This window comes from Schistocerca cancellata, chromosome 5 (assembly GCF_023864275.1).
Source record: "Schistocerca cancellata isolate TAMUIC-IGC-003103 chromosome 5, iqSchCanc2.1, whole genome shotgun sequence".
In the NCBI taxonomy this organism is placed as follows: domain Eukaryota; kingdom Metazoa; phylum Arthropoda; class Insecta; order Orthoptera; family Acrididae; genus Schistocerca; species Schistocerca cancellata.
In genome coordinates, this window is record NC_064630.1 from 179803322 (window position 1) to 179830702 (window position 27381).

Consider the following 27381-nt stretch of genomic DNA (forward strand, 5'->3'; position numbering starts at 1 on the left):
CTTCCAAGTCCTTTGCTGTCTCTGACAGAATTACAAGGTCATCGGCCAACCTCAAAGTTTTTATTTCTACTCCATGGAGTTTAATACTTACTCCGAATTTATCTTTTGTTTCCTTTACTGCTCAATATACAGATTGAATAACTTTGGAGAGAGGCTACAACCCTGTCTCACTCCCTTCCCAACCACTGCTTCCCTTTCATGCCCCTCGACTCTTATAACTGCAATCTGCTTTCTGTACTATTTGTAAATAGCCTTTCGCTCCCTGTATTTTACCCCTGCCACCTTTAGAATTTGAAAGAGAGTATTCCATTCAACATTGTCAAAAGCTTTCTCTAAGTCTACAAATGCTAGAAACGTAGGTTTGCCTTTCCTTAACCTTTCTTCTAAGATAAGTTGTAAGGTCAGTATTGCCTCACGTGTTCCAATATTTCTACGGAATCCAAACTGATCTTCCCCGAGGTCGGCTTCTACCAGTTTTTTCTATTCGTCTGTAAAGAATTCGCGTTAGTATTTTGCAGCTGTGACTTATTAAACTGATAGTTCGGTAATTTTCATATGTGTCAACACCTGCTTTCTTTGGGATTGGAATTATTATATTCTTCTTCAAGTGTGAGGGTACTTCGCCTGTCTCATACATCTTGCTCACCAGATGGTAGAGTTTTGTCAGGACTGGCTCTCCCTAGGCCGTCAGTAGTTCTAATGGAATGTTGTCTACTCCCGGGGCCTTGTTTCGGCTCAGGTCTTTCAATGCTCTATGAAACTCTTCATGCAGTATCTTATCTCCGATTCCATCTTCATCTACATTCTCTTCCATTTCTATAATATTGTCCTCAAGTACATTGCTCTTGTACAGACCCTCTATATACTCCTTCCATCTTTCTGCTTTCCCTTCTTTGCTTAGGACTGGGTTTCAATCTGAGCTCATGATATTCATACAAGTGGTTCTCCTTTCTCCAAAGGTCTCTTTAATTTTCCTGTAGGCTGTATCTTTCTTACCACTAATGCGATAAGCCTCTGCATCCTTACATTTGTCCTCTGACCATCCCTGCTTAGCCATTTTGCACTTCCTGTCGATCTCATTTTTGAGACATTTGTATTCCTTTTTGCCTGCTTCATTTACTGCGTTTTTGTGTTTTTTTCTTTCATCAATTAAATTAAATATTTCTTCTGTTACCCAAGGATTACTACAAGCCCTAGTCTTTTTACCTACTTGATCCTCTGCTTCCTTCACTACCTCATCCCTCAGAGCTACCCATTCTTCTTCTACTGTATTTCTTTCCCCAATTGCTGTCAATTGTTCCCTTATGCTCTCCCTGAAACTCTGCACAACCTCTTGTTTAGTCAGTTTATCCAGGTCTCATCCCCTTAAATTCCCACCTATTTGCATATAAACTTGTACTACTGTAGTAGGCGTGTGCTTCGTGTCTATCGTGGCCACAATAATGCGTTCACTATGCTGTTTGTAGTAGCTTACCCGCACTCCTATTTTTTTATTCATTATTAAACCTACTACTGCACTACACCTATTTGATTTTGTATTTGTAACCCTGTATTCGCCTGACCAAAAGTCTTGTTCCTCCAGCCACCGAACTTCACTAATTCCCACTATATCTAACTTTAACCTATCCATTTCCCTTTTTAAATTTTCTAACCTACCTGCTCGATTAAGGGATCTGATATTCCACGCTCCGATCTGTAGAACGCCAGTTTTCTTTCTCCTCATAACAACGTCCTCTTGAGTAGTCCCCGCCCGGAGATCCGAAAGGTGGGCTATTTTACCTTCTGAATATTTTGCCCAAGAGGACGCCATCATCATTTAACCATACAGTAAAGCTGCATGCCCTCAGGAAAAATTACGGCTGTAGTTTCCCCTTGCTTTCAGCCGTTCGCAGTACCAGCACAGCAAGGCCGTTTTGGTTAGTGTCACAAGGCCAAATCAGTCAATCATCCAGACTGTTGCCCTTGCAACTACTGAAAAGGCTGCTGCCCCTCTTCAGGAACCACACGTTTGTCTGGCCTCTCAACAGATACCCCTCCGATGTGGTTGCACCTACGGTGCGGCCATCCGTATCGCTGAAGCACGCAAGCCTCCCCACCAGCGGCAAGGTTCATGGTTCATGGGGGGGGGGGGAGAGAAATTAGTAAATTCCTTAAATTGAGATGAATGGTTGTCAAAAAGTTAATTTTTACAAAAAAGATTATTACTAAGGGATTTCTTTTAACATTTACATGGGACTTAATATAACAATACTTCATAAGCGCGAGGCTACTTTTACCTAATACTACAAAGCTCAGGCTCCGCCATCGCTCCCCACGACCGGCCCAGCCAACTCGATACACACGACTGCTCGCTACTACTACTACGACTGCTACACGATTCCTACTGCATACAACACTGCTCTCTGGTCTGAGATTCTCTTACAGCTTTGCATGTCGCAGGCAGTGCGTGAGAAATCCATCGACATTACATCTGCTCGAGTGCGCTAGCAAAAAAAATTCCTTAATCATGAACTTCTTACATGTTGATTCAGGGATCGAGACGTGGCTGCACGATCCGTTACAGCCATGCGGATAAGATGCCTTTCATCTCGACTTCTAGTGACAGGAGGCCGTTGCGATCCAGCATTGCGTTCCGTATTACCCTACTGAACCCACCGATTCCATATTCTGCTAACAGTCATTGGATCTCCACCAACGCGAGCAGCAATTTCGCGATACGATAAACCGCAATCGCGATAGGCTGCAATCCCACCTTTATCAAAGTCGGAAACGTGACGCATTTCTCCTCCTTACACGAGGCATCAACACAACGTTTCACCAGGCATCGCCGGTCAATTGCTGTTTGTGTATGAGAAATCGGTTGGAAACTTTCCTCATGTCAGCACGTTGTAGGTGTCGCCACCGGCGCCAACCTTATTTGAATGCTCTGAAAAGCTAATCATTTGGATATCACAGCATATTCTTCCTGTCGGTTAAATTTAGCGTCAGTAGCAGGTCATCATCGTGGTGTAGCAAGATTAATGGCCAGAAGCGTAACAGTTCGTTCTGCTGAGCTTGTTGGTGTTTCGCGTTGCTATCAGGATCATTGTAGCCTCTGACGTTTCCTGCCTTAGAAGATGAAACGTTAGGCTCAGGAACATACTTTGGCTCACATCTCGACATCTATAAAGCAAAATTCACCGAAGACGATAATATCAGCCATAAAGGCCGGGATTGTATTATCAATAGTCTCTTAAATACTTCTTGACACGCACTTGAATATCTGGGTCTTTTATGTTTATTACTTCCAACGCAATTTGTAGATGGAGATTACTCGTATGTGTCTGTAAATTTTGCCTTGTGCTGACATATTACATCTCTATGTAGCTATTATACTCCATATCCGGTGTAATCTGTTTCTCATATTGCAGTAACCGTCCGTGTCTACTGTTTTTCTTTTACATAGCTGAATTTTGAAACTGTGATAAGAGTGAGGAGATTGCGGAGATGCTGAGGCTCAGAACTGGATGGTGCAGACCCTTTGGTAGTGTTCCACTGCCAGCCTCGGCTGAGGGGCCCCGAGCGCCTGTATTTCGCTGGTATCGTCCGCCCCAGACTCACGCTCTCGTGCACTAGCCGGCAGGCAGCCACTGCCTCGTACGTGACGGCGCGATACTCTCGTCCCGGCGCACCTAGTGTGCTAGCAACCCGCTGCGCGCATCACCACACCCGGCGGCTAGGACGCGTCGCAGCTGGTGGCGCTGCTCGGCCTTAATAATGCACCCCTCCTTCTCCGTCGTCTTTGTTAGCGCTCCTTTTCGCACGCTGTTCTGCGGCAATACTGGCGAAGCACACCCTGGACGCCGTGCCGCTCTGCTCCAGTCTGGCACCGACGAGGCGGTTCTGCATTCTGGGAAATTGCGTCGGCCTGCCGGGACCTGTGCAAACGCTCAGCTGACTAACTCAACTTGAAATGATAAAACGCTCTAGATGCTACAAGTATAACGTAAATAATTTTTTTAAATACTCTACACAATTTCGCTTGTGATTCTCCTGAACGTAATCCTAATTCAGCAGGAAAACTTCTCTCGCAGTAAAGCACAAACGTTTTGTTTGTCAGAGGCAGCCCCATACACAGGAAACCATGAATGGGAGCAGACGGCTTCCGATGAAAGCGTTAGTTGAGGTGATTGGCATTTGCCTTCGTCAAATACCTTTTGAACTACAGTTTACTGTGAAATAGCCCCAACAATTTGCGAAAAGCTTTTGTTCTATTATCCTGCAACCTAGCAGTCATCATACGGAAGACATTTAATGCTGCATAATCTGGCATAACTTTTCGAAAGAGGTAGTAGTTCTTAAAATGTATACTCTCGATGTATTTTGTTACTTTTATTGCGGCAGTTGGTACGCCATTATTGTGGTGAACTTCGAAAGAGACTATTCTAACGCTCTTTCATTTTTCTCCATTCATGTCCATGTTCATGTTTTCAAGTATCATCGTTTTCTGTGACACACTGTTCTCTGAGTTAATTTCTTGTTCAGCTGTGTTTAATATTCTACATGCCCAATCCTAGCTACAGCTTATTTATTTTTATTAAGTAGCTCGCTTATATTTAATTAATTTTGATAAACAGTAACCTTTTTTTCGTGCTTTTTCGTCCCTGAATGGTATCCATAAGCGTGATAGTAAGAGTGATAAGTTTTCAAATAAACTGGTTTTGGGACAGATACTCATGCATGGTAGTACCAATTATCTAGCTTTCCTCCAAAGATATCTTACGAAGTAGTTACCTCTCGATCCTTAGCTTTCCCACTTTTTGCTCCGGGCAACGGCCTTGCCGCAGTGGATACACCGGTTCCCGTGAGATCACCAAAGTTAAGCGCTGTCGGGCGTGGTCGGCGCTTGGATGGGTGACCATCCAGGCCGTCATGCTCTGTTGACATTTTCCGGGGTGCACTCAGCCTCGTGATGCCAATTGAGGAGCTACTCGACCGAATAGTAGCTGCTTCGGTCACGAATACCATCATAACGACCGGGAGAGCGGTGTGCTGACCCCACGCCCCTCCTATCTGCATCCTCCACTGAGGACTTGTACGGCCTGCACTTAGCATTGTGAGGAGATGCTCAACCGGTTAGCAGCGGTTCCCAAGTCAAGGAAGCCGACAACGACAGAGAGAGAGGCCACATGACCGCCCACCAGCCCGTCCATATTGCATCCACTGACGCCGTTGGCACAGGATGACATGGCGGTGGGTCACACCCGATTAGTCCGTCTAGGACTAAAATGCGGAACTTTACTTTTTTTGTTCGGTTTACTTATTTGTTTTGAATAGCTCTGATGTTGAACGCTATCTCTTTTGTCTTTGTGGCACCGTGGTATTAGGTTAATATCCTCAATTTCTCAGACACTCTACCGGTACTTCATTGTTTGATGTGCTTTGGATGGGTATTCATATTGTTGTAATAAATTCCTGTTTTGATCGTAACTGGATTACTGTCTCCTACAAAATCCGCAAAATGCCAATAATTCATTTATTTCAAGAGACAAGTTTATCAAATACTCTTTACCGTGAATGAAACAACATCGTCTCCTTGTATTTGTATCGTATCTTTCTCATCCTTCCCTTGTACGTTCTAAATTCAGGGCTTAATAGAGAATCATACTTTGAAGAGAATGTTTAATAGAGAATGTTTGCTACGAGGAATGGACGACATGGGACACAGCATACGAATGTGGCATGCAATAAATAACTAAAGTACTAGCTTTCCCTCTTTACAGTCAAGGGAGAATAGTGTGTCCGTAGTTATATGGCAAAAAGTGTCTCTTCTGTGATAATAAACAATTAGACAATTAAAATTTGTGTAAGATGTAATCCGAGAAAAAAGAAAAGGGTTTTTACTCGTTATTGTTATCCGTATTACTTGATATCAGATCAGAATCAGTAGACAGCTTTTAAAATCTTAGTTTGACTATGCTATGGTTGAAGGAATGGGAAATGGTGACACTTGCAACAGCACTAAACAGACCTTTCAGTCTAATGTCCTCAACAGAAAGACGAATCGCCATCAACATTGTCACATGCTCTCATGCGATGTGGCCCTGTGGAGAGAATTGAAGTTTACTTCAGGACGTTCGCACAAATTCTTGTCATAAAGAACTTAGCTTTACTACCTGTCCTCCTCCATGTCTACAGAGGCCAGGTTCTTTAGTAACCTGTTAACTGTCTTTGGGGATGAAATGGTGATATCGCGTGGCCTTCTTCTAGAAAGTGAATGTGTTTTCATATAGTAAATGAATCGTTCGTTTCGGATGGAATAAATCAGTCTTTTGAATTAGTCAACGTTAGATGGATGGCGTTACTTGGAACAGTAATCAGTATATAATCTGAGGTAATTCTAGACCGTGGAAAACGTGGGGTGAAAAGAAGGGATACAGTAACGGGGAAGAAATAATCAGTCATGTGGCAGTAAAGTAAGAACGCACTGATTAAATTTGTCTTAAGTCGTAAAAGTTAAGAATGGCTTGAGAACAAATCATAAGAAAACAAAAGCAAATCATATACGATGTGTGAACTAAAACGTGATAGTTTTCAAGGGGAACAACTCAGGATGACACTAAACAGTGAGTGTAGTGACGAGCGTGACCGATTTTGATTTACTTGGGTTGAAATCTTATAAAATATACAGTGCCTTAATCAGCTAATATATTCGTTCTAAATTGTACCATATAAATAATCATTATACTACTGATAAAATGGCTAAGAACGAATGATGACAAACTATATTTAAATCTGGACAGCTCGTAATCTTCCCGTGTTTACGTACATACACAAACGGATGAAAGTTAGCTGAACACCTATTAGTGGCCATTAATATGGAGTACATGTACATAATGTATTGAATAACATTACAGTACGAGTTGAGTCCACCGTTCGCTTTAGTGACCGATACTTTCAGTGAGGTGTCTGAATACCTGTGGAGGGAATGGTGGCTCAGCCTTCCCAAATAGCCGAAACCAGAAAAGGTAGTGAACCCGGATGATGAGATCCTGGGAAGGGGGAAGCCCAGTTTCTAATCACAGAGTGGTTCTATTGGAGTCAGATCGGGACACTGAGGCCAGTCCATTTCAGGAATGTTTTTGTCAACAAATCATTGCCTCAAAGACGCAGCTTTATGACGTGATGCACTGTCATATTGATACAAACAGTGGTCGAACTGTTGCCCCACTCCCGCACAATACACAGTACTGTAAAATGTCTCCATATTGTTCCGCATTTATAGTTGACTTAACGGCAGTAAGGAGATCACAGCTTAATTACGGAAAACATCCCCATGCCGCAGTACAACCTCCCCCATGCTTCGCTGTTGGCCCTACATATGATAACCAGTAAAGTTCGCCGAACATTCGCCAAACACAGGACACTCCATCCGGTTGCCTTATGGTAGAACGTGATTCATCGCTCCAAATCACTCGTTTCCAATTATCCATCGTCCAGTGGCATCACGTCGCTTGTTACGAGTTGCTCGATCAGTGCACCCCATCCCTCTCAATTGCCTACGTAGAGGAACCGAGCTAGCTTTACTTCTGGTAGTACTTTGGGTTCCCTTCACTGCTTTTACGAACAACTTAAAATGGAAGGAACACATAGGAAAAAATTTGGGGAAGGCTAACCAAAGACTGCGTTATATTGGCAGGACATTTACAAAATGTAACAGATCTACAGAGGAGACTGTCTACACTACGCTTCTTCGTCCTCTTTTAGAATACTGCTGCGCGGTGTGGGATCCTCACCAAGTAGGATAAACGGAATACACCTAAGAAATTCGAAGAAGAGCAGCAAGTTTTGTATCGTCATGAAACAGGGGACAGTGTATCACTGAAATGATACGAGTTTTGCGATGCGCATAATTAAAACAAAAGGAGTTTTTCGTTGCGGAGGAAACTTCTCACGAAATTACTACCACCAACTTTCTCCACCAAATGCGAAAATATTTTGTTGACACCGACCTGCATAGAGAGAAACGATCACCATGAAAAAATAAGGTAAATCAGAGCTCGTACGGGAAAACATAGGTCTTCGTTCTTTCAGACCGCTATACAAGAGTGGAATAACAGTCTTGTGAAGGCACTTAAATGTGATTTGCAGAGCATCCATTTGGATGTAGATGTACACTACTGGCCATTAAAATTGCTACACCAGGAGGAAATGCAGATGATAAACGGGTATTAATTGGAAAAAATATAGAACAATATTAAAACTGACATGTGATTACATTTTCAGGCAATTTGGGTGCATAGACCCGGAGAAATCAGTACCAGAACAACCACCTCTAGCCGTAATAACGGCCTTGATATGCCTGGGCATTCAGTCGAGCAGAGCTTGGATGGAGTGTACAGGTACAGCTGCCCATGAAGCTTCAACACGATTCAACTGTTCATCAAGAATAGTGACTGGCGTATTGTGACGTGCCAGTTGCTCGGCCACTATTGACCAGACGTTTTAAATTGGTAAGAGATCTGGAGAATGTGTTGGCCAGAGCAGCAGTCGAACTTTTTCTGTATCCAGAAAGGCCCGTGCAGGACCTTCAACATGCGGTCATGCATTATCCGGCTGAAACGTAGGACTTCGCAGGGATCGAATGAAAGGTAGAGCCACGGGTCGTAACACATCTGAAATGTAACCTCCACTGTTCAAAGTGCCGTGACTGCGAACAGGAGGTGACCGAGACGTGTACCCAGTGGCATCCCATACCATCACGCCGGGTGATACGCCTGATGGCGATGACGAATACACGCTTCCGATGTGCGTTCTCCGCGATGTCGCCAAACACAGATGCGACCATCATGATGCAGTAAACAGAACCTGGATTCATTCGAAATAATGACGTTTTGCCATTCGTGCAACCAGGTATGTCGTTGAGTACACCATCGCAGACGCTCCTGTTTGTGATGCAGCGTGAAGAGTAGCCGCAGCCATGGTCTCCAAGCTGATAGTCCATGCTGCTGCAAACGTCGTCGAACTGTTCGTGCAGATGGTTGTTGCCTTGCAAACGTCCCCGTCGGTTGACTCAGGGATCGAGACGTTGCTGCACGATCCGTTAGAGCCATGCGGTTAAGATGCCTGTCATCTCGACTGCTAGGGATACAAGGCCATAGCGATCCAGCACGGCGTTTCGTATTACCCTGCTGAACCCACCGTTTTTACATTCTGCTAACAGTCATTGGATCTCGACCAACGCGAGTAGCAATGTCGCGATACGATAAACCGCAATCGCGATGGGCTACAATCCGACCTTTATCAATGTCGAAAACGCGATGGTAAGCATTTCTTGTCCTTACACGAGGCATCACAACAACGTTTCACCAGGCAACGTCGGTCAACTTCTGTTCGTGTATAAGAAGTCGGTTGGAAACTTTCCTCATGTCAGCACGTTGTAGGTGTCGCCACGGGCGCCAACCTTGTGTGAATGCTCTGAAAAGCAAATCATTTGCATATCCCAGCATCTTCTACCTGTCGGTTGCATTTCGCTTCTGTAGCACGTCATCTTCGTGGTGTAGCAATTTTAATGGACAGTATTGTAGGTCGAATTTAAGGATTTGGCCAAATAAAGAAAAAAACTCATCACCAAAAATCAAACTTGCTACCGCCATGTCCGGCACTATGGTACATAGTCTGAGGCAGAAACAGTTCCAACACTGAAAAATAATTATAGTAATGAAATTTGTGGAATACATTAGTCTAAGTAAAGTATTTAACTGATTGACGCTCTAGGCCACAAGTCAAACTACGCGCGATAAGTCCTGGTACATTTAATAACCGGTGTAACCACCAGCCTGTTGAATGCAAGGTTGTAGAAGTGCACGCATTGTGTTGTACACGATCCGAACGTCAGTTTGTGGGACAGAGTTCCATGCCTGTTATACCTGGACGGTCCACACAGGGACGCTTTATGCAGGTTGAGAATGACGCTCGAGCTGCCGTCCGATGAAGTCCCACATGTGCTCGATTGGTGACACATCTAGTGATCGAGCAGGCCAAGGCAACGAGTCGATACTTGGTCGAGCATGTTCCTTTACAACAGTGGTATGTGGGCGAGCGTTATCCCTGGAGTGCTGTTCACGATTGGCAGCATAATAGGTCTAATCACCGGAGTGACGTAAGAATTTTGCATTCAGCTTGCGTGGGATAACCACGAGAGTTCTCCTGCTGTGATACAAAGTCGCACCTAGACCATAAGTCCATGTGTAGGTGAGTGCGTCTTGGCTGCAGACAGGTTTATTCTACGCGCTCACCTGGTCTCCTTCGAACCAACAATCGATCATTATTTGTAGGACCAACTTTTATCAGAAAATACAACAACCGCCATTCCGCTTTTAATAAGCTCCCGATTGACACCACTCAAGTCGCTAACGGCGGTGTTTGGGGTCAGTGGAATGCACGCTACAGGACGTCTGGCTTGGAGCTGTCTTGGGGTAGCTGATTTGTATCGTGTCACTGTGGTGCCAACTGTTGCTCGAATTGCTGCTGAAGATGCGTTATGCTGCGCCAGAGCTATACCCCGAACAGTATGATCAACCCCCTTGATAGTGCCACGTGGCCGTCAGGAGACCGGGCTTCTTGATGTCGTACCTTCCAGTGACCACCTCTGGTAGAAATTGAGTACAGTGGCTACATTCCTACCATGTCTTTCTGCAGTATCACGTATGTAACATTCAGCTTCCCGTAGCCTGTTACACAACGCTTCTAAAACTTAATGAGATGCTGATAACGGCGTCTTTGTCCCCTTAAATGCATTCTTGACTAACCTCTATTCACTACGTCTATTCTCAAATGCTCAAGCCAATTACAATGCGAATTTAAGGCAAACTTGATGTGTATCCTCATTGTGGCGCTACCACTGTCCCTGTTACGTGAGTGGCGCGAAATTGGAGTAGACGTCATCTTTCAGATCTAGAGACATGCTTACCAGCTTTACTTTATCTGCACAACGATCTCTTGGTGTTGGGAATCTTTTTCCTCTTAGAGTACGTGATATGAAAGTTTGTTGCTGAGGTTTAGGTTGAAACGTCCCCTTTGGAAATTAGGAAAGACAGTGCTGGAAAAACTCTTACGTTATTTGATACAGAAACAGCTGAGTAAAACTCAACGTACTCAGATATTTCTCTCTTTACTTAATTCTGATCACCACTAAACTGACACACGATATTTTTAGCGCAATGCAATATTGACTTTCAATAATCCCGACAAAAGAATGGCCCAGACTAAGAATAACCTATACCTTTCATGAATCACTTACCTCACAAAAATCTTCGTTACTCAACTACTGCAATACAGCGAGCTCCAATAATGCAAGCTAAATAAAAGATTCTAACTACTGAAGGCACTAACTACTGATAGGCAAGGTTAGCAAATGAAAGATTTTGACAGAGAACAAACAATGTATGTACCTTAATAATGTTCAAAAGTGATCATATACATATCTATCAATTCATGAAATGAATCTTTACAAATTTCTTTTTTTTTTTTTTTTTTTTTTTTTGGCGGACACACGTCCATATCGTCCGCTTATAGTAACCTCTCAAAACTCTGGCATCTTTCTCTCCGCATCCACCACTGCTGGCGGCTCACCTCCAACTGCCCAAAGCTACGCGCTGTTCACATCGAACTGCCGAACACTACAATAGCGAATATTCCAACAATGCCAACGAGCCACAGACTGCACACAGCACAGCCAGTGATTTTCACACAGAGCGCTACGTGGCGTGACCAAGATAAGAACATAAACAGCCTGCTTACGAGGTCAAACATCCAAATGTTGTTTCGTCCAGTCTCCTTGCACATAAATATATTCAGTAACAATGAGAACCTTCTCAGTGAGATCTTTCTAATTTCCCATCACTTCCTCCCCCCCCCCCCACCTCTTCCTCTCACCATCTACTAGTAGACATTCTCACGTAAAATCATTCAGATCTAATCTGCTATAAATTATAATATTTACGTATTTAAGAGAAGTACCTGAACAATTACAAATGTAAAAACACATAATAATAACCAAGTGATACTTAAAGTTTCCGTAAGCGTTTTCATATCTATCAGTGAAAAATAATTAATACTCAAAGTTAAATCGTCTTGTGTTGTAAGCTAAAAATAATAAATTGTCCACATTTTCACAAGTCAAGTTAGATCGCCTGTCCGCATACATCTGTCCCGCTGCGCTGGACAATTGTTCGCTGGGAACAGTGGTAGGAGGAGCAGATAAATATTTGTGTACAATTGGGTATGGATGAGTATATGGACTAGAACCCTATATTCATAAATGACCGCATTCCTCGAAAGCAAAGGTTCTTTTAAAACACCGCTTAGTAGATGTTCTTCGAAAGGAGGATTGTGATGTTATCAATCCAAGTTGTCATCACTTGTGACAGGTAATTCAAGTGTATCATGCTAATCCCATAAATTTTTATCATATTTTGAGAATGCATTTTCGATATTTGCATTTGATTTTGAACAGGAAGTTCTAGACTCATCAACATCTGCTTCCATACAAGCTATTTGACTTGACCGAGACTCATTCTATTGTAGAAATGATAATTCAGTCTTCATGTTTTACGTTTCATCTACTCAAACACTTCGTTCTAAAACGAGGCTATATTAGAGGTGCAAAAGAAATCTGAAGTATTCCTTGCATAAGAAAATCTCCTGTACGTACTTGTGTTACTGGCGAGGGCGGCCGACCGACGCAACACAGTGTACTACAGTTCTCTCCAAGAATGTGAAAGATTCACGACTGTTGCAATTTAAATGTCGGGTGTCCACCCCGCATGGGCAGTTCTAACAGTTAGTGCAAATTCGGCGCTTGTTGGAAGTCTTCGGCTTCGACCAAAACTTTGGTATATTTTGGCCGATGCCGAAGGTTTGGCCGAATGTGGGATTTTTGGCCGAAGGTGGCGGAAGCCGGAACCGAAGCAGAATGTTCGGTCAGACACTGCTTGCTTGCCTCAACGATACACATAGCCGTACCGCAATTGCAACCACACCGGAGGGGTATCTATGGTTACTGAAGAGGTGCAGCAGTCTTTTCAGTGTTTGCTGGGTCAACGATCGGGACGATTGACTAACCCTGCCTTGTAACATAGACCAATGTGGCGTTGCTCTGCTTCAACTGCTAACGGCTGAAAGCAAGAAAGATTATATCCGTTACTTTTCACTAGACCATGCAGCTCTGCCGTTTGGTTGAATGATGATGGCATCCTCTTGGAGAAAATAACCGGGAGATAAAATTGTTGCTAAAGCATGAAACATACAAATTCTAATAGGATTTATGCAGTTGGTGTAATAATGTATAAGAAGTATAATGCTGTTGAGCTACTGTCAAAAGGATAGTGAAAGTGGTGTCAGAGCCAGGACAGATATGAAACTTACACCCACTACAGTACTGCAAGTTCTTAAAGAGTCAGTTGACTCAGCAAATTACGAAAAGATGAAATCAATTATTCAGGTAAGGGAAGCGATAATAGAATTGTAACTGGTGAACTGCAAAAGAAAGAGGAAGAAAAATAATACGTAAATGTGCGCTGGAGGAAAGGAATTATAGGCAAAGCTGCCTGGTAGAATTTTATGTGGGGCATAATTTAATCATTGTTGACAACTGGTTTAAGGATCATGAAACACGGATGCATACGATAAAGAGAGGTAGATGTCCTGAAGGCTTCAGATAACTTGTGTAATGCTAAGACAGATTTCGAAACCAGAGTTTAAACCACAAAACATTTATAGAGGTAGGTCTGGAATTTTACAATAATTTGTTGGTTATGATGATTAAAACTTAATAAATTGCAAAAACATCAGAAATTAAAGCAACAGAATTTGTATAGAATGAAAGGACCACGAAATTAGGAATTTTCAAAGGGAAAATGATGCAACTATTGGCTGAAATGTTGTTGAGAATTGAACAGGCAGCAGAGGATAAAATAGGTAAAACGCTAAGATTCAGTGGAAATTGAATTTAATTTACGAGTGCAGAGCGTATAAATCATAGACTGATACAAAGTGCAAATTGGCTGAGACAGAATACCTGGAAGACAAATGCAACAATTTTAAATCATTTATATCTAGGAGATATATAAGGCTTTCAGGAGTATTAAACAGATTTTGAGTGATAGATACTCAGCTGTATGAAAATCAACAACTCGATTGAGAAGCCAGTACTAAGTAAAGAAGACAAAAGTGAAAGGTGAAAGAAGTATACAAGGGGGAAATGAACTTCGGGACAGTTTTATACAAAGAGAGGAAACTGGTGACAAGGAAATGGAACATTTGGTATTGAGACAAGACTTTCACAGAGCAATTAAAGACCTAAGCCGAAACAATACTTCTGCAGAAAACTTCATTCTTTCATAATTATTGAGATTCTTGGGAAAGCTAGCGATGATAAAACTACTGCATATGGTGCGCTAAATAAAATAGAAAAAGCGAAATACCTTAAGATTTCTAGAGCAGTGTAATAATTCATTTTCCACAGAAGGCTGATGCTGATAGGTGTGAATATTACAAGAGCGCTAGTTTAAAAGTCAGAGTTACAAAATCCTGGATAATTCATGGAACAACGGAAAAACTGGTAGAAGCCGACCGTGTGGAACATAATGTAAGGTTCCAAAGACACATAGTACATGCGTGGAAGTAATTAAGTATATAAATTTTAAATTATATTGAAGAAAGATAAAAATACGTTTATAAAATTTGTATATTTAGAGAAATCGTTTCAGAATATGGACTAGAATAAACTTTACGAAATTCTACAGGTTTCACAGAGAAAATACAGGTAACGGAAAGTTATCCTCAACTTGTAAGAAAATCGGGCTGTTGGTTGAAGAGTCTAAGAACTTTCCAGAGAAGCGGTAGGTGAGAAGGGAGTGGTAAAGGTGTGTAGACAATCCCCAAAGTCATCCAACGTGCATATTGAGGAAGCAGTAAAATAGGATGAGGAGAAACTTGGAGAGGGAACTAAAGTTCAGTGAGTAAAAACGGAAACTTCGATGTTTTCCGATAACTGTAATTCTTTCAGAAACGGCAAAGGACTGAGAAGTGCTGTTTAATTGTATGAATAGTGTTGTGAAAGGAGTTTATACGACGAACAAAAAATGTAAGACAACGGTAGTAAAATTTAGGTGGCAAAGTAACACATGATGGGTGAAGTAGATCGAATATCAAATTCATTCTGGCAATGACAATAAAAAACATTTATGAAAAAGAGGAAATTGTTACCATCAAATATATACAGGGAAAACAGAAAGATTGTCACGAAATTTTAACCCTGGATGGCTGATGCCAGTAGGAACCAAAATTACTGATTTTGTGTAGGAAGACAAAGCACCATTTTTGAACTTCGTTAACTTGGCGCCACGCATTCCGATTGGCCGTGGGATTGCCCTGTTGCTGTTCGTCGGTTGTCGGGTAGCACCGGTGGTTCCTGCGACGTGTTGCATGACATCCTGACTTCCCTGCCATGGTGATGTTTACCGACGAGTGCATCTTCCATCGGGATGGCCTGTACAACACTCGAAACGTTCATTACTGGACAAGGGGAAATCCTCACGTCATTTACGTCCATGGAAACCTGGAACGATTTCGCTCAACATCTGCGAAGTAATTGTGGGGGACTATCTGACTGAGGTGGTCTGTCTACCTCCTCGACTTACTGGGGTAAATTACTTTCACTTTTTGCAAGAAACTCCACTCGGCTTGCTGGAAGATGTTCCCCTGGACATGGCTACGCATGTGGTTGTAGCATGATGGGGCGTGTTGTGCGGGGATGTTTAAATGAATTCTTCGACGGCCGGGTAATTGGCAGAGGTTCTCGTAGGACATGACCCCCGCGATCACCAGACCTCACGTCAACGGCCTTTTTCCTATGGGGGTTCTTCGAGGTTTTAGTACACCTACCCGGACGCGAACCACCTAGATAGGAAGAGGAATTAATGGATCGCATTCAACATGCTGCAGATCACATCAGGGCAATTCCAGGAATCCTTGAAAGAGTTCGTCAAAACACCGTTTGTCGTTAACAAGCTTGCGTCGCGTCAGAGGGTCGCCGGTTCGAGCACCTGCTTTAAGTAAACAATGTCCTAGCTACTTAAAAGGCCCTTTTCGGGGCCTACACAATTTGTAAGAGACATTCTGTACGCAAACTAACAGCTGTTGACTGGTTTGTTCCCGGTACGTATTATCATGAAACTACAATGGATGTGTCGGGACCCCGACGGATTTGCCCCCAGGCCCCCATAGTGGAAGGCTGCAACGCTACCACAGAGCATGCGGGCCGCCTTCGATACATCGCGATCTCCGGCAGGCAAACTATTCGCGGTCATGCATTGTCCAGAGCATCCGGCAGCAGGGCAATCCCGCGGTCAATCGGAGCTCATGGCGCCATGTTTCCGTAGTTTAAAAACTGTGCGTTGTTGACCTACACAACATAAGTAATTTTGGTTCCTACTGGCATCAGTATCCAGGGTTAAAATTTAGTGACAAAATTATTCTCCACCCTGTGTTTAAGTTGTAGGACGTTTTTAATGAAGTTATTTGTCTTATGTTTAGCCCGTTTCAGAATTGCGATATAGGCGATAGGCAGTTTAGACATGGAGAGAATAAAACTTTGGAAATTTTGTACTACGGAATAATTATGGAAATAGACGGGTAGCTCAAATAACTGATGAAGAGGTACCGAATTCACTTAGGGAAAAAACAAATTTATGACACAAATACACTAAGAGTAGGTGTCCATTGATACGGTATATCCTGAAGCACCGACGAATTGCGAATTTTGTTGTGTGTGTGTGTGTGTGTGTGTGTGTGGGCACGCCGAGGTCAGAAAACAAATATTATAGCTGGAGACCAAGGCTTTAATACAGGAAGCAGGTCAAATGGATGTAGAAATCCTAGCACTCATAGCTGCTTCTAACAAGTCGTCGGACTGAAGACCACAACTTTAACAGGATTAAGTTGACGACAAAATTTTGCGAAATGGGTTGATGTTACAACAATTCTTTCTATATTCTCCTGCTTTCATACCGTGGAAGAACATACCGTGAAAGTAAAATGTGAAATCCCATTCAAAGTAATAAAAGTAACCGTGTCACACACTGCTGGACGCCTCCTCCTCACTGTTTGTGCCTCCTTGTGTGACACATCGTCATTTGGTTCATAGCGTTAGCACTCTGTGTTCAATGGTAGCTGCGTAATCCACTGACAATGGCGGCCATAAGTTACAAGCGTGTTCTTCTAAAGGTACAGTCATACTTGGTTTCGACAAATCCACGCATTCTGTGATGCCGGGGTTCTTCAGGCGTAAAGTCAAGTATCGGCAGGCCAGTCGGGAACGTTGGAGCAGAGAGGGCTGTGAGACAACGTCAGCCAGTTGCACGCTGATCGCCCCTCTCCAGGATGACACTGCAACGGCAGCGCCATCTGGGTGAAGAGGACGTAAGTGATGCGCTACCTGGTCCTGGCCCAGTTCTCTGAGTTCCACAGCAACAACTTTAAGAACAGCATCAAGACTAGTCATATCGCTTCTACTGTGTAGCATTGTCTATACTAAAGAGATTTCTTATTTCTTCCATCGCCCTTTGCCTGTGACCCATCTGTATTTGTCAGAGTTAAGTATTGACATTTATTTTCTGCAATAAAATTCATTACAACCATTTGCTTGAATTGTTGTTTAGTGATCTGAGGAACCAGGTTTCCCAGGCACCCCATATTTGACAACTAGGCAGGACACAACACAGATCTTTGGAGACTCATGACTGGCTCGTTTATACAATTCATGTAACATCTGATAAGGTTCACACTTTCAATGTTCATAACAGCCTTTTTCACTACTTTTTTGGATGCACTACAAGTAGATAGATTGTTTTTGTGTCATGGTTCTCACTTTCCCTTGAAGCATCGTGGTCGTTCTATGTGGTGCTTCTTGCTAATGCGGATCTGGATTATACATTGTGTGTAATAGTTAAGGACGCAATTCAAACCTCGTTCTCTGTTAGTGGATGAACTGATTTCTCAGTGTCATCCAGATTCAACATCAGACTCATGGTCTACGTGCATATATAAGGTCTCTCAAGACTAAGGACGACAACGTTATGACGACACTGAAGGACATACTGCATGCTCTGTATCGGTTCTATGTTGGGCTGTACGAGGTACCTTTTTCTGTCGAGTCATGAGACTTGACTGTTCGAGATCTAGATCGTAGACTTACACCTGCTTATAATGGTATGTTTTAACATGATTTTCAGTGTGACGTTATATGTGATCACCTTCTCCAAAAGTCGCCGGATTTGGACAGTGTGCCAAAGAACTTCTATGTGCATTTATGGATTTTGTTGGGTAATACGTTCACGTTGCTTTCGAACTAAGAGTTGAGAGGATTTCGTATCACACTTGTTTTAAATTGTCAAAATTGTGTTAATTCATAAATAATCTGGCCAGGTACTAAGTGACAGATTCAACCAAATTACCCCACGGTATTTTGATCATAAGGACTGTGGCGAGAGCGATGCATAGCTGGCTGTCCTCGTTACTGGAGAAAATTGTTGGTGTCGATCGGTATTGTATTCCTAGTCATACCATTCTGATTCCGGTAACTGACTTATGACATACTTGTGGCCACTGTCACTTCTGTTTCTGGAGCTCTGTCACTTTTGGAATTTGACAAGGCATTCGACTGGATCAGCCACGGCTTCCTAAAGCAGATACTGGGAGTTGCTGGGTTTGCAATTGACGCGAACAAGGTCTTGCCTAATTTGTATCAAAGATTCAGGGCTTTCAGTGGCCAATTAACAGTCCCGATTAACATACGAAGTGGTTTTTCTCATGAAGGTCCTCGTTCAATGTTGTTGTTTGTTGTATCACTTGAGCCACTTCTTCGAAGTGTTCTGGCCACATGTAGTAAGTGTTGCTTCACGCAGTGGAGAATAACAAAACAGGGCACGCCTTCGACTGATTCGTTGCGAAGTAGTCAAGCACAGATAGCCTTGCTGACAGCAGCAGTCCACCAACAGACTGAAACAAGGTCACACATAGACAAGCGCCGAGCGAAGCCTGGAGAGTGCTGAGTAAGGGTAAGTGAGACAACATGCTAAGTCACGCTGCAATGTACTGTGGGAGTAATAACAGAAAGCTACCACCTAGGGTAAAAAACGTTCTCCTGCCGGATATAAATAGTGGAGCCCAGGCAGCAACCGACAGAAGCCATTAGGAAGCAGTTCGGATCTGAGGATGGATGTGGTCTATGTCCGAATGCTCAATCTTCGTAGGTGACGATTCTGGAAGTCTGTTCCAGCTCGCAGGAGTCATCCGTTCCCCGCCAGATATCAACTTCAGCTCAGGAGCTCGGCACGAGTTCGGTCGGTACCATGGCTGACTAACTAAAGCGAGAACTTCCAGCAGGACTGTTCGCAGCGCAGTCACAGGCGCCGCCGGGACTGACGCCGGGACTTCACAGCAAGTCGGCCCCACGGCGCGAGGTCCGTCCATGACGGGACCTCGCAGACATCGCGACTGACCACTTCCCAGGCGCCGCGGCGGCATGCGTCGGCAGCTGACCTTCCGGCGACGCGGCTCTGTACGGGTACCGTACTTGGGCGCCGAGCGGCGACGAATTCATCTCAACCACAGGGCATCCTGGCTTCAGCGGAGCACTGGTGGCCAGAGGCTCCCATTGCGCGCATTGTCGGAGAATATAAACAGCACTAGCCAGGCGGAGGGATCCGTAGGGCTGGGCAGCGACGACGAGGGAGAAATTGTAAATAAAGTTCAATAAATAATTGTAAATCTCCACCCCGTCTCAGTCTGTGGTGCAGCCACTGTGTTTGCTGTTGAAAAGTGGTGCAGAAGTCGTAACAAGTGGTGTCAGGCGCATCCACGCCACGACTTTGAGTAACACCATGCGGAGAAACCGAGTAATACCTAATTGGTTGAGTCCAGCAACTGCCTCCTCTCTATGTTTTCTGTGTAGTTAGACATGTCGAGGGTAACGTTACTGGATGTGAGAGTGTCATTTGAAAGGCCTAGCAGCCCTGTAGACTTATTGCAGTTTCGTGGCAATGATAGTCATGCTAACTTAGTACCATCGAAGTGTGTAGTGTTTGGACTAACATGTCACGTCGCTCCTTGCGATAAATTTGTACCAAGCGCTTGTGATGTGATTGGCTTCTATGGTCATGTAATGGGGCAATGTGATAAGTCTAGATGGGTTGCCATTAGATGTGCTAGGAATTAACTTGCTTCAGGGTAATACAATTTTATGCCAGAGACACGTGCAACCGGGACAAATGACACCGTAGTCACACTGACAGAGCAAGTTAAGAAACTGTCTGAAGAAAATAAGTTGCAAAAGCAGCACATGCTGAGGATGGAGCAACAAAAAGGGGTGAAACGGTAGAAGAATTTTCAGACAGAATTAGCAGAACGAATGCGCACACATGTGAGTTAATGCAAGATGCTAGTGCAAATGAAGTTCTATTGAAAGAAGCAGAGAATAGAGCTTTAGACGCATTTCTGCGAGGAGTCTCGTCAGATTTTTCACGCCGGATACAGATGGAAAATACAAGTGACTTAGCAGCACCACTGCGCGTAGCTACATATTTGCAGGATGGGGATAGCGCCACTAGAAGGCGCAATGACAAGAAAATTTTTTCGTCTTCCAAAGAGTATTACGATTGTGGGAAGCAAGGTCATTCTAAGGGACAATGTCAGGAACCGCAGTGTTTCAATTGTCATAAAATAAGGCGTAAGGAACGGCAGTGTAAAGCCAAGAAACGGGTTAATGATACAGCAGGTAAAAAACTGTTAAACGAAAAAGATAGTGTTCCTGTCGTTTGGAGGCATTCCCAGTAAAACGACGTACTTCAAGAGTGCACAAAGAGGCTGATAGTAGTTTAATGCTTTGGATAAAAGATAAGTGGCGAAGAGTTTTAGTGGATACTGGAGTGCATGTATCAGTCGTCAGTGTGGACCTCGTGTGCAAGAAAGGATTGGAAACTCCAAGATACAGATTGCGTGCAGTAGGTGATAAAAAATTAGATGCACTAGGGACAGCACAGGTGAAGTTTAAGATAGGGAACGTGTGGTTCCGGGAGCAAATGGAGGTGTTGTCAACTTTGGGACAGGGATTTTCAGCGATACTTGGGTTGGACTTTCTGATTAAACATCGCACCAAAATTGACCTTTCGAAACATACGCTGGAACTCGATGGGAACTTGTTCTCAATGGGTACAGCCGTTGCAAATGTTTCAGAGTCACAAGGTGCACCGATAGCGATACAAACTAAACTGCGTACAAGTGCATTAAAGGTGATTTCGTGAGACAAAGTACGAACAAGTGCAGGGAAGTTGATATGGGTGCCGGTAGATGTCGATGTGCCACAGCAGGGGTTATTCTTGGTAGAGCCACTACCGAGTGATGAGGTTTTAGATGAAAAGCATTGATTTATTCGTAGGAGTGTATCACAGGTAATGGACATAAATGAGCAGTTTATGGTTCCAGTGAGCACGTCTGCACTTCGTTTGCACTTCATTTGACAGGAAATGATCGTTTGGGTATGGAAGCATTATTACTAAAGTATAAAGCATTGTTTGAAGCACAGGGTACGTTACCTGCTACACCGATAACACAGCATCGTATTCCGACAGGGAATCACGCTCTGGTGTATCGTAAGCCACACAGACTACTGAAACAAATACAACCAGTAGTAGAGCAATTAATAGAGCAACAACAGGAAGATGAGATAATCCAGCACAGTAATAGTCCTTCGACTATTAGCGTGGTCCTAGTTCCGAAGAAGACACCAGACGGGTCGAAAAAATTTCACTTTTCATGCGATTCCAGACATTTGAATGAACGGACAGTGGCGGACGTATATCCGATTCCGAATATCACAGAAACGTTAGACAACCTAGGGTAGTGTAAATTTTTCTCCACTATGGATTTGCGAAGCGGTTATCACCAGATTGAAGTATATACGAAGGACAGGCCAAAAACAGCATTTACGACGCATTGTGGTCACTTTGAGTATAAAAGAATGCCGTTTGGACTATAAAACGTTCCAGCAACATTTCAGAGGTTGCCGGGTGCAGCCCTTCGCGGGTTGAAACCGAAAAAATGCATGGTCTATCTGGATGACATAGATTTTTCAAGAGATATAAAGCAGCATGTGGAACGGTTAGAGAAGGTGTTTAAAAGATTAGAGGCAGCACAGCTAACATTAAGTTTGTAAAAATGCTATTTTGCACAGGCACAACTGAATTATTTCGGGCATGTTATCAGTCAGGACGGGGTATGGACTGATCCTCGTCTCACTTCTGCAGTATGAGATTTTCCGGTTCCGCAAACGGTAAAACAACTGCAATCGTATATTGGTCTTGCGAGCTATTATCGAAAATTCGTACAGGGTGAAACGTCCCCTTTCAACAATTATACAGGACTGTGCTTAAACTGACACACAATATTTTTAGCGCAACGCAATCTGACTTTCAAAAATCCCTGCAAAAGAATGGCCCTGACTAACATTAATCTATACCTTTCACAAATCACTTACCTCACCAAAAATCTCCGTTACTCGAACTACTGCAATACAGCGAGCGCCACTACTGCCAGCTAAATATAAGATTGAAACTACGGAAGGCACTAACTACTGATAGGGATAGTTAGCAAATGAAAGATTTTAATAGAGAACAAACAATGTATTTACCTTAATATCATCAAAAGTCATAATATATGTAATTTCAAAATTCCGCCATCTCTCTCCTCACATCCACCACTGCTGGCAGCTCACCTCTAACTGCCCAACGCTACGCGCTGTTCACGTCCAGCTGCCCAACACTACAATGGCAGACAACAATGCAAACTAGCCACAGACTGCACACAGCACAGCCAGTGATTTTCATACAGAGAGCGCTACGTGGCGGCGGCGTTACCAATATAGGAACCTAAACAGCCTACTTACAAGGGGTTCGCAGAAATAGCGAGGCCACTTACTAAGTTGCTAAGAAAAGGTGTTACCTTCCAGTGGACGTCAGAGTGCGAGAAAGCATTTCAAGAGTTGAAACGGATACTGACATCAGATCCAGTTTTGAAGTTTCCAGACTTTTCGAAGGCGTTTCTACTACAACGTGACGCATCGAATGGGCAAGAAATTGATGGCAAAAAACATCCGATTGCGTTCGCGTCTCGACAACTTAACAAGGCGGAACACAATTAGTCCACGATGGAGAAGGAATTGTTAGCAGTAATATACGGGATTTCGTACTTTCGATGTTATCTGTATGGTAGAAGGTTTAAGGTTGTGACGGATAATTCAGCTCTGAAATGGTTATTAGGTCTGAAAGACCCAGCGAGTAGGCTAGTGAGATGGGCGCTGAAACTCAGTGAGTTCGATTATGAAATACTACACAAGCCAGGTGTGAAACATGCCAATGCTGACGCACTGAGCAGGAAAGTGGCAGTATTACAAGTAATAGGGGTGACTGAAGATGAGTGGAAAAGGGCACAAGTCGTGGATAGTGATTGCCAATTGTTCAGAAAGCAAATACAGTTCCTAGTACAGGACGGTTTACTTTGCAGGTCGACGAAATGCGGCCCCCGCGTCGTCGTACCAGCAGCGTTAAGGTCTGAAGTTTTGCAACAGGCGCATGACCATTTTCTTTCAGGACATGGCGGGAGAAGAGTTATGGATAGGCGAATAGCGGAGAAGTTTTGGTGGAGGACACGACGTCAAGACGTGGATGAGTACGTCAGGAATTGTGTGCCATGCACACAGCGTGCGGATTTGAGCCATCAAAAGATTCAGCTTCAAATATTACCAGAGGCAGACAGACCTTTACAACGAATCGTAATTGATGTATTCGGCCCATTTAATAGGAGTGCAGCGGGGAATAAGTATGTGGTAACAGTGATTGACCACTTTTCTAGGTGTTTAGTCATGGTCGCATTGCCAGATCAGAAAGCAAGTACGGTGGCACAAACTTTAGTTAATAATTGGTTACTCAGGTATGGGATACCTCAGTCCTTAATCTCGGATCAAGGTACTAATTTCACGTCTGATCTGATGAAGCAACTGTGTAAGTTACTGAAGGTAAAGAAACTACGGACTAGTCCATTCCATCCACAAGCAAACGGACAAACGGAGAGAGTGCATCGCATGATCGCTAAGATGTTGAGTCACTGTGTAAATAGTCAACACACCGACTGGGATGTGTACTTGCAATTAGTAACCAGTGCATATCGTAGTAAGTTACATACGTCGATAGGATTCTCGCCGTACGAAGTGGTGTATGGGTGGAAGAAGCTATCACCTTTTGACATGCTTTGTCCAAGAGTGGGAGCGGAGGGCGAGCATGTAAGGCAATTTGCGAAAACCATTAACGAAGTATGGCAGTGAGTTAGACGAGCTAATACAAAAGCATTGGAACGACAAGAACAGATGGGAGGTTCAACAAGGAAGTTGCCACAGTACAGAGTAGGCCAATGGGTGCTACTAACTAATCCGTATGTTCCAAAAGGGAGAACCAAGAAGTTCACTAACAAGTTACAGGGACCCTACCAGGTAGTGGAAATGACATCACCTGTCAATGTAAAATTACAATTGCCTACCAAGACAATGGTGGTTCATGTTAGTAGAGTTAAGCCGTTCCAGGGGGTAGTAGATACATGTATATGTACTTCTCCTTCTCGCAGAAAGCGAAAAGAAGCGCCAGAAGTAGACAGTGAACCAGGTATTAAGTATAAGTTGTGTTCGAGGGATATGTAGTTAGCAGTAATTATCATGAGTGTATTGTTTTTCTGCACAGATTAGGGTTATTTCATTGGTATTAAGGGGTAGTGATGGGAGTTGTTTCCTTCTCTCTCCATTCTGTAGGTGATGCAGGATGGGGTACAAGAGGATAGTATGGGGCGTAGTCCTCTGGCAGCTGACACAAGCTGGCCAGGTACAGGATATGCCATTGTGAAGTAGGGTGTTGTTCAGAAAACAACCAGATGTGGTCCTCACAAGTCACATTTGGTCGCTTCGGCTGGCACTCAACATCCTGCAGGTAAGGAACGAGATGCGGCAGCTACAGCAGGTGGTAACGAGTGTGGAAACGGTTGCATCTAAGAACGGAATATTACAGGACGTGCAAGAAGAGTACGAGGCTTTGGATAGGTCATGTAAGCTAATAAGGGAACAACTGCACCAAGTCGTGAGGCTGATTCCAGGGAGGAGAAAGAGAGTAAAGAGGGGTTGGTTGAATGCAAGTGGGAAGTTGCTGAAAACAATTTTTGGGACAGCGGATAGAGACGATATTAAGGGTTTGAACAATTCTTTAACAGTTATTCGTGACGGGGCGGAAAGCATAGGGAAGTTAGTGGATATACACACAACAGGGATATGGGGATTAGGTACAGAGTTGTTGAATGTGACAAGCGTGGTGCATAGGATTGCTACAGGGTTACGAGCATGTATAGAACAAACACAAAAATTATTGAATACGGATCTGGAACAGGTACAAACGCGATTGGATATAGTGGAAAGGAAGCTGGAAATGGCTAAATTGCTGCGGGAACTGGTTAACAGCATTGGTGATGCATGAGTGAGGATGGATGAATTGCAAGATGCAGGACATCACGCATTGCGCAGGCAGGTGAGTGTGACGTTGATGTCACCAAAAAAATTCAGAAGGAGTCTGAAGCAGACAGAGGGAGAGTTTCTAGAGGGGTAGAGCACGCAGTGTCGATAATTGAAGCGAGTATATCACTTTTTCATCATATGTCTAGGATTAAGGTAACAACGGATCTAGTTAAGATGTATATAGAGATTAGATTTCCAGTAACTAGTGTGGGGATACAGTATCACTGTTACACAGTGCATCCTTATCTGGTCAGATGGGAGTGCATTGGGAAGGGCGTACAGTTCAGGACACAGGACATTTCATTAATTTCTAAGGAGAGGTATACTCATGCTACTATGTCGAGTTTAGAGTTGAGTAGATGTCTAACGGAGCCAGTTTCCATTTGTCCATCATGGGTTGTTTTCACGGTCAAGTTTTTATGTGAGATCCAGTTATTTAGGGCAGAAGCAGAAGCTTCGCAGTGTCGGAGAATAATGGTGAAGCCTACGCCACATTTTCAGCAAGTTGGGAGGCATTGGTTGTATTCAGTATTTTCTACGGAGAGGATATCAGCCAAGTGTTATGAGAATGGGAATTGGACAGCAACCACGGAGATTGAATAATGGGACAGTGGTTTGCTAACCAACGGGACAACTTGTGTAATGGTAGGGGATCGCTTCAGCTTACCAGCGACAGTCATGAGAGTCACCAAGGTCACAGATACTCATCTGACGTTGTACTGACCAGATGCATCATTCAGCATCGCTCCAGGTGAAAATATGACGTATATTAATAACACTATGGATGCTACACTATTGCAAACGGTAGATAAACTAGTAGATTCGAAGAAAGGTCAAATTTCAATGCAGCAATTATTAAGGCATGTGGAGGAGTACGACACCAGGTGGAAACATAGCATAGCGGCCATTGGTATTTCAACCAGTACTATTACCGTGTTAATTGTATTTATCGGTGTGGTATAAGTCTTATTAAAACGGAGGATTCAGCATGTTAATGCAAGACCGCTCCATGAGATTTCTGTAGAATGGATTACCAGTAGGGCATGAGTCAGGGCAACCTGGATGTGTATAGGAAAGAAGTAGAATATAGGATAGAACTAGTGTTAACCTGTAGGGTAAATTCAGGGACAAATTTAAATTTTAGGAGGAGGCAGTGTTGTGGCCACCTGTAGTAAGCGTTACTTCACGCAGTGGAGAATGGCAAAGCAGAGGCACGCCGGCGACCGAGGTGTTGCAAAGTAGGCAGACACAGATAGCCTTGCTGACAGCAGCAGTCTACCAACTGGCTGACGCAAGGATGCACACAGACCGAGTGCCGAGTGAAGCCTGGAGAGTGCTGAGTAAGGGGAAGTGATGACAGCACGCTTACTTACTCTACAATATACTGTGGGAGTAATAAGAAAAAGCTACCATCGAGGGTAAAACACTTTCTCCTGTCGGATATAAATAGTTGAGCGCAGGCAGCAACAGACAGAAGCGATTAGGAAGCAGTTCGGATTTGAGGACGGACGTGGTCCGTGTCCGAATGTTCAATCTTCGTAGGTGACGATTCTGGAAGTCTGTTCCAGCTCGCAGGAGTCATCCATTCGCCGCCAGATGTGAACTTCAGCTCTGGAGGTCGGTCCGAGTTCAGTCGGCACCATGGATGACTAAATACAGCGAGAACTTCCAGCAGGACTGGCCGCATCAAGGTCTTGGTCACAGGCGCCGCTGGCGACTGACGCCCAGACTTTACG